Raw genomic sequence first — 9,240 nt, 5'->3', positions numbered from 1 at the left:
GTAACTGTTCACCTGGGATCTTGTGCGAAAACTAACCACCAGTCCTGGGATTCTTCATTACACACACCCGGKATCAATCATTACGCGCACCTGTAAGTCAACATGATACTCACCTGGCCTCCATCACCTTCCTGATTACCTCCCCTWTATCTGCCACTCCCTTTGGTTCTTTCCTCAGTTAGTATTGTTCCTGTGTAGACGCTACTGTTATGTTGTCTCAGTTCATGGTTGTTGTTTTATTAAACGTTTCACCTGCTTCTCTACTCTCATCGTCTCCGTTACAGACTACTGATTCCAACAATGGACGTAGCAGGAAAACAGAATATCTCCCAGAAGGTTGACGAGCAGGGATACCTTCTAAGTCAACACCATGACCAGCTGGCACAACTGGGGAGGGCTATGGAAGAGGTTTTCGCCGTGTGCAAAGTCACGAACACACCTGGGAGGCGTTGTCTTCAACTAGCAGAGGATACTCTACAACCAGTCAACCCAGCCCATTCCCCAACCTGCTCAGGTCAGCGACGCCTGTTTGTCCCTTCCGGATAAATATGATGGCACTCCATCTAAATGCCCTGGCTTCCTACTTCAGTGCTCCTTCTACTTTACACACCAGATGGGAGCTCCCACGGTCCAAGGTTGCCACAGTTATTTCTCTTCTGACTGGGAGGGTGTTGGAATGGGACACGGCCATCTGGGAGAGGAGCTAGAATCTTATGAGGGGTTCATGGCTCTGTTTAAATGTGTCTTCGATCATCCCCCGGAGGGCAGAGAGGGGGGTGGGCGCCTACTCCAATTATGGCAGGGGGACCAGACGGCTGCTGAGTACGCGCTCACCTTCCGGACAGTACCAACATCCAGCAGATGGAACTAGCCGGCGCTTCGTTTGCTATTTAGGTCTGCGCGAAGAGGTCCAGACGGAACTGGCCTGTCGAGACAAGCTTTCCTTGGACACACTCATTGCGATGGCCATCCGTCTGGATAACCTACTTCAGGAGTGTCGGTACACTCATTGCTTCTCTCCCTCCCTCAGTGAACACACGGTTAGAGCCTGAACCCATGGAGGTAAGGGTCACACGCCTCCCTGCGGCGGAGTGATGGAGACAGCTGGGGCTCTGTCTGTATTGTGGTCAAGGAGTGCTCCAGCTGTGTCCGGCACTTCCTAATCTGGGATACACAAGAGTAGATGGACAGTCACGTGATCTTCCACCTCCTGGGGCAGGAGTGAGTATTCCATCTTTATCGCTCTCTGCTAAACTCTTTGGTGTCCAACACACTAGTTGACTGCTCCTCATGTACTGTGTCCTTGCCTCTCTTAACATATCATACCCGCTTTCCTTTCCCGGTTCAAGCCCTTGATAGTCGGCCACCAGGATCTAGAACCATTACACACCACCCAGCCACTCACCCTCACCGTGGAGTCCATTCATCAGGAAAACATCCCCTTCATTACCAGTACACAAGATCATCCTCGGCCTCCCTTGGCTTCAACACCATAACCCCACCATCTCATGGTCGAGGATAAGCATCAGACTGGTCACCCGAATGCCGGAGAACCTGCTTCCCCATCCCCTGTGGTTCCACGTCAGTTGAGTCCTGTGGTTGCCCTTCAGCCCAACATCCCGGAAGTATACCAAAACCTGCGGGAGGTATTCTCCAAGACCTGCACCACCGGTCTTTCTCCTCATCGCCCCTGGGACTGTGCCATCGACCTGCTTGCAGGTTCCGCACAGACGCATCTACCCTCTGTCGGTGGCTGAGACCCAGGCCATGGAGGATTACATCAGAGGCGTTCCATCAAGGTTTCATCCGCACGTCCACTTCTCCTGCATCGGCTGGTTTGTTCTTTGTGGCCAAGAAGGATGGCGGGTTACGTCCATGTATTGATTAGAGGACTCGATGCAATCCCCACAAAATACCGGTACCATCTCCCGTTGGTGCCGGCAGCCATAACAGCTCCACGGGGCCCGGTTCTTTAACAAACTGGACCTGCGGAGTGCTTACAATTGCATCCAGGAGGGAGACGAGTGGAAGACTGCGTTTAGCACGATGTCTGGCAACTACGAGTACTTGGTGATGCCATTTGGCTTAGCCAATGCTCTGTCAGTGTTCCAGGTATTCGTGAACGAGGGGTTCACGGACATGCTCGGACGCCAGGTGATCGTGTATATCGATGACATCCTGGTCTACTCGACTACCCTGGAGGATCACATCACTCACGTTCGTTCAGTCCTGGAATGCCTCCTGGCTAACCACCTGTTCGTCAAGGCTGAGAAGTGCCAATTTCATCAGAGGGCGCCATGGAACCATTCGTCATCCTCACCGACCATTGGAAACTGGAGTACATACGGACAGCGAGGAGGCTGAATCCGTGCCAAGAAAGATGGGCCTTTCAAGGTTTGACTTCACGATGCCCTCTCGTCAAGGTTCAAAGAACACCAAGGCCTATGCCCTGTCCTGTCTCTACGATTTGGTAGAGGGTCCTGTCCAGAACGTACCTATAATCCCATCCTTCCGAGTCATAGCCCCTGTGCTCTGGGGACGTAGATGTGGACACCCGCCAGGCTCTGGAGAGGGAGCATGCACCCACTAACTGTCCTCATGAGCGCATCTACGTTCCTATGGGGGTAAGGGACCGGCTGCTGACCTGGGCACACATGGCTGTCTTTGCTGGACATCCAGATATTTCTCGCACTACCCAATCTCTGAGAAATACTGGTAGCCCACCTTGATGCAGGATGACACTCGTTACATCAACTTCTGTTCCGTATGTGCCCAAACCAATGTTGTCTCGCTTCATGTTTGTTTTAAATGTTTCACCTGCTTCTCGACTCTCAGCGTCTCTGTTACAGTAGGATTTGTGTTGCTTCTTTAAGTGCCGGGGGCCATGTACAGTATGCTGTACAAACCAGAGTAGTAGAGGATGGGGTAAATGTATACATAGACTCAAAGTTTCAGAGACAAAGAAATGCAGAGAGAAACTACTACGGTCTGATTTCACAAAATTAAACGAAGTGTAGGAATTGGCTGGGGCTGTGAATGAGCACAAGCCACACTGCATTGCAGGTCTTCGTGTAAAACTACAATGGATCATAATTACATGATAGGAAATGCCATTATCTAGGTTTGGTGAACCAAGTGTTAAATTGATTAGTCACAAATCAGACCTCTATCCCTTCTGTCCTCATAGGTAATTTCATGCAGTGTACCAGACATAGCACTGTGCAGATTCATCTTATACGGTAAGTAGGTTATTCTGCATGACCTTTAGTGCTGTAAGTGCCAAATATATTTTTGCAAATCTTCATTCCACTTATTTAATGCAGGGTTCCCCAATTATTATTATTWATTTTTTTAACAGCTTGTCAGGCGACCCGGAACATAACTATAAATAGTACACTGCAATTTGACCACAAGAATCCCAAACAGTATGACCAAACCTTAATCACATACAGTAGGCCTATGCCTCTTAACCAATTACAGTCTGGAGTGGATGAATGCAACAACCATGTCTAACAAATAGTTATTGGTGTTACCTCTACAATTCACTTGAAAGGCACTCTGGTAAATATGCAAATAAGGCTTTACAATAAGCAGTGTTAATTTAACACTGAAAAGTGTGGACCTCCACACACAGGACCCACAGTCAGTGTTGATTTAACACATTTGCTATGCATTGTAACAAAACATTTGAGAAGCCTTTGACACGTCCTCAAATAATGAGGAAGCATCCAGCCCTAAAGAAGGTCCTGATTTATAGATGTCTTCAAAACATTTGCTCAGATTTGCATTCCTGCACTACAAATTGTCATAGCTGTCATATACAGTAGTAGTGCCACAAGAGGGCACCATTTACAATGTTTCACAAGTATGACTAGATATTTACACATACTCATAGCCCACATATCATATCAACTCTTCTTGTCTGGGGCAAAAATAAGAAATTAACATTTTGGCTTTGAGGACCATGGTCATGGCTGATTCCTGGAACTCAAGGTTGCCGCTGAGTAGTCACATCTCATTGCTAACCTGGCCATGAAAGCTATGGAAATCGGTAAGCATAATTCATCAGTCTATATCACATTTAATAATCTCACTCGTTGCCTACCATTTTAATTTGTTTCCACCACCAATAACAGTGTAATGCTATTCCATATACTGTAGGTTTGCACAAATACTGTCAAATCAAATCAAAGTTCGTCACATGCAGAATAAATGTAAATTATCAATATACAACGTAGATGAATTAGCCCACAAATCAAGTACATTAAAAAAATATATATTTTTATTTATTTCACCTTTAATTAACCAGGTAGGCTAGTTGAGAACAAGTTCTCATTTGCAACTGCGACCTGGCCAAGATAAAGCATAGCAATTTGACACATACAACAACACAGAGTTACACATGGAATAAACAAAAACAGTCAATAATACAGTAGGAAAAAAAGACAAAATTTCTATATACAGTTAGTGCAAATGAGGTAAGAAAAGGGAGTTAAGGCAATAAATAGGCCATGGTGGCGAAGTAATTACAATATAGCAATTAAACACTGGAATGGTGGATGTGCAGAAGAAGAATGTGCAAGTATAGATAGTGGGGTGCAAAGGAGCAACATAAATAAATACAGTATGGGAATGAGGTAGATATACGGGCTGTTTACAGATGGGCTATGTACAGGTGCAGTGATCTGTGAGCTGCTCTGACAGCTGGTGCTTAAAGCTTGTGAGGGAGATATGAGTCTCAAGCTTCAGTGATTTTTGCAGTTCGTTCCAGTCATCGGCAGCAGAGAACTGGAAGGAAAGGCGACCAAAGGAGGAATTGGCTTTGGGGGTGACCAGTGAGATATACCTGCTGGAGCACGTGCTACGAGTGGGTGCTGCTATGGTGACCAGTGAGCTGAGATAAGGTGGGGCTTTACCGAGCAGAGACTTGTAGATAACCTGTAGCCAGTGGGTTTGGCAACGAGTATGAAGCGAGGACCAACCAACGAGAGCGTACAGGTCYCAGTGGTGGGTAGTGTATGGGGCTTTGGTGACAAAACAGATGGCACTGTGATAGACTGCATCCAATTTGTTGAGTAGAGTGTTGGAGGCTATTTTATAGATGACATCGCCAAAGTCGAGGATCGGTAGGACGGTCAGTTTTACGAGGGTATGTTTGGCAGCATGAGWGAAGGATGCTTTGTTGCGATATCGGAAGCCGATTCTAGATTTAATTTTGGATTGGAGATGCTTAATGTGAGTCTGGCTGGAGAGTTTACAGTCTAACCAGACACTTAGGTATTTGTAGTTGTCCACGTATTCTAAGTCAGAGCCATCCAGAGTAGTGATGCTGGACGGGCGGGCAGGTGCGGGCAGTGATCGATTGAAMAGCATGCATTTAGTTTTACTTGCATTTAAGAGCAGTTGGAGGCCACGGAAGGAGAGTTGTACGGCATTGAAGCTCGTCTGGAGGTTAGTTAACACAGTGTCCAAAGAGGGGCCAGAAGTATACAGAATGGTGTCGTCTGCGTAGAGGTGGATCAGAGAATCACCAGCAGCAAGAGCGACATCATTGATGTATACAGAGAAAAGAGTCGGCCCAAGAATTGAACCCTGTGGCAACCCCCATAGCGACTGCCAGAGGTCCGGACAACAGGCCCTCCGATTTGACACACTGAACTCTGTCTGAGAAGTAGTGATAAACCAGGCGAGGCAATCATTTTGAGAAACCAAGGCTGTCGAGTCTGCCAATAAGAATGTGTGCATTGACAGAGTCGAAAAGCCTGCCAGGTCGATGAATACGGCTGCACAGTAATGTCTCTTATCGATGGCGGTTATGATATCGTTTAGGACCTTGAGCGTGGCTGAGGTGCACCCATGACCAGCTCTGAAACCAGATTGCATAGCAGGGAAAGTATGGTGGGATTCGAAATGGACTGTATCTGCTTTGTTAACTTGGCTTTCAAAGACCTTAGAAAGACAGGGTAGGATAGATATAGGTCTGTAGCAGTTTGGTCTAGAGTGTCACCCCTTTGAAGAGGGATGACCGCGGCAGCTTTCCAATCTTGGGAATCCTCAGACAATAGAAAGAGAGGTTGAACAGGCTAGTAAATAGGAGTTGCTACAATTTCGGCAGATAATTTTAGAAAGAGAGGGTCCAGATTGTCTAGCCGCGCTGATTTGTAGGGGTCCAGATTTTGCCGCTCTTTCAGAACATCAGCTATCTGTATTGGGTGAAGGAGAAATGGTGGGGCTTGGGCGGGTTGCTTGTGGAGGGTGCCGAGCAGTTGACCGGGGTAGGGTAGCCAGGTGGAAAGCATGGGCCAGCCGTAGAGAAATGCTTATTGAAATTCCAATTATAGTGGATTATGGTGGTGACAGTGTTTCCTAGCCTCAGAGCAGTGGGCAGCTGGGAGGAGGTGCCTTATTCTCCATGTACTTTACATGTCCCAGAACTTTTGAGTTAGTACTAAAGGATGCAAATTTCTGTTTGAAAAGCTAGCCTTAGCTTTCCTAACAGCCTGTGTATATTCGTTCCTAACTTCCCTGAAAAGTTGCATATCACGCGTAATTCGATGCTAATGCAGAACGCCACAGATGTTTTTGTGCTGGTCAAGGGCAGACAGATCTGGAGGAACCAAGGACTATATCTATTCCTAGTTCTACATTTTTGAATGGGGCGTGCTTATTTAAGATGGTGAGGAAGCATTTTAAAGGAATAGCCAGGCATCATCTACTGACGGGATGAGGTCAATGTCATTCCAGGATACCCCGGCCAGGTCGATTAGAAAGGCCTGCTCGCAGAAGTGTTTTAGGGAGCGTTTGACAGTGATGAGGGGTGGTCGTTTGATCGCAGACCCATTAACGGATGCAGGCAATGATCGCTGAGATCTTGATTGAAACAGCAGAGGTGTATTTGGAGGACGAGTTAGTTAGGATGACATCATGAGGGTGCCCGTGTGTTTACGGATTTGGAGTTGTACCTGTTAGGTTCATTGATAATTGTGTGAGTATTGAGGGCATCAAGCTTAGATTGTAGGATGGCCAGGGTGTTAAGCATGTCCAGTTTAGTCACCTAGTAGCACGAGCTCAGAAGATAGATGGGGGGCAATCAATTCACATATGGTATCGAGGGCACAGCTGGGGGCAGAGGGAGGTCTTTAGCAAGCGGCAACAGTGAGAGACTTGTTTCTGGAAAGGTGAATTTTTAGAAGTAGAAGCTCGAATTGTTTGGGTACAGACTTGGATAGTAATACAGAACTCTGCAGGCTATCTTTGCAGTAGATTGCAGCACCGCCCCCTTTGGCAGTTCTATCTTGGCGYWAAATGTTATAGTTAGCAATGGAGATCTCAGGGTTTTTGGTGGTTTTCCTAAGCCAGGATTCAGACACGGCTAAGACATCCGGGTTGGCAGAGTGTGCTAAAGCAGTGAGCAAAACAAACTAAGGGAGTAGGCTTCTAATGTTAACATGCATGAAACCAGGGCTTTTACGGTTACAGAAGTCAACAAATGAGAGCACCTGGGGAGTGGGAGTGGGGCTAGGCACTGCCTAGGCATACCAAATGATTGGTATGCAGATGCAGTTTGGACGTTTCACTGGTAAAATGTGAAGAATTATCATTCACAATTGACAGTGATGGCCTATTATGAAATTAGGTATGCCTAAGGCTGTGTTTACACAGGCAAACCGATTATTCTTTTTACAAATTGGTGTTTTGACCATCAGATCAGCTCAAAAATATCAGAGATTAATTAGTGTAAGAAAATAATCAGAAACGCAGCCTGTGTGTGCCTAGGCAGATGAAGGATTTGGAGGATGCATTTTATGCATATTCTAAAATTATATTCAATAGGCTACATTTGTCAGCAAAACTTTGAATGTTCTTAAAATAAAATTAAAAACTCCAGCACCCACCCAAAAACAAAAAAAGAAACCACCAAAAAACAAAAAAAGAAACCACTGCTACAATCAGACTGTACCTTGATTCAATGTGCAGTCTTATCATGGATACAGTATTGATGATAAAGATACCAAACACAGAGCATCATCTATGGAATGAAAACATAGCTCAAATCACATTCCATTGGTCACTTGCGCTGAATACAACAGGTGTAGACTTCACAGTGAAATGCTTTCGTATGAGCCCAAACCTAACAGTGCAGACTAAAAAAATATATAAATAACACTAATATTTGCTAAAGGAAATTGTTACTATATATATATATAAGGAGTACCAAGTGTGTCTGTGTGTGAGTATGTGTGTGGCGTCATGTTGCATGTGTTTTGTGAGCATATGTAGTGGACATGTTTAACTATTCTTGTGGGGACCAGAAGTCCCACAAGGGCAAATGCTATTTCTAGGGGGTTTAGGATTAAGGTTAGAATTAGGTTTTTGGGTTAAGGTAAGGGTTAGGGAAAATAGGATTTTGAATGGGACGGAATTGTGTCCCCCCACAAGGTTAGCTGTACAAGACTCTCTCTCTGTGTGTGTGTGTGTGTGTGTGTGTGTGTGTGTGTGTGTGTATATAGAGCCAGTGTAAAACCATTAAGATAAATAAATACATAAAGGGGGTCAATGTAAATTATCCAGGTAGCCATTTGATGAAGCTGGTTATCATTTTGTGAACCTTTAGATTTACAAGACGCTGCCTATGTACTGCACTTTATAAAGTGATGAACTCAGACTTCTGATTGCTTTTCACAGTCCCTCAAAATCAATACAAGCTTTGAGAGACTGGCTGTGTGATAGATTGATGATGTGATGTAAAAGTCATCTGATCTATCAGAGAGCCTGGGCGTATTCCACATTGCAGCCGACATTAAAAAGGCGAGTCGAGACTGATCTGCAAATCACCTTGCATCGTGAACAACTACTCAATATTACTTGTAGATCAGTCAGTCACAATTTACCCATGATACATCACGGTTTTGATGCTCTCGAGCACAGCCCTTGTCAGWGCATCCATTACCAACAGTCTCCCCTGATAACAGAAGTTCTTCCCAAAACTATTTTAACACCTTCAATAAAAACCCTTGTCAGCTGTTTACAGAATTGGTATCAGAAAAAGCAATGTGTAACCATGGACTTTATTATACAACTCCCTGACCAAGCCATGGTCCTATTTAATTATATATTTTTAGTAGACCATAAAATAGATCTATGCCTTCAGCCGGCATTGAAATCTCAACGTACACTAATAACAGTTATAACGGATATCCATTAATCAGCATGGATACAGAAAAGACAATGAACAAATGT

Source organism: Salvelinus sp. IW2-2015, linkage group LG18 (assembly GCF_002910315.2).
Source record: "Salvelinus sp. IW2-2015 linkage group LG18, ASM291031v2, whole genome shotgun sequence".
NCBI classification, from domain to species: Eukaryota; Metazoa; Chordata; class Actinopteri; order Salmoniformes; family Salmonidae; genus Salvelinus; species Salvelinus sp. IW2-2015.
Note: the sequence above shows the minus strand (reverse complement) of the source record.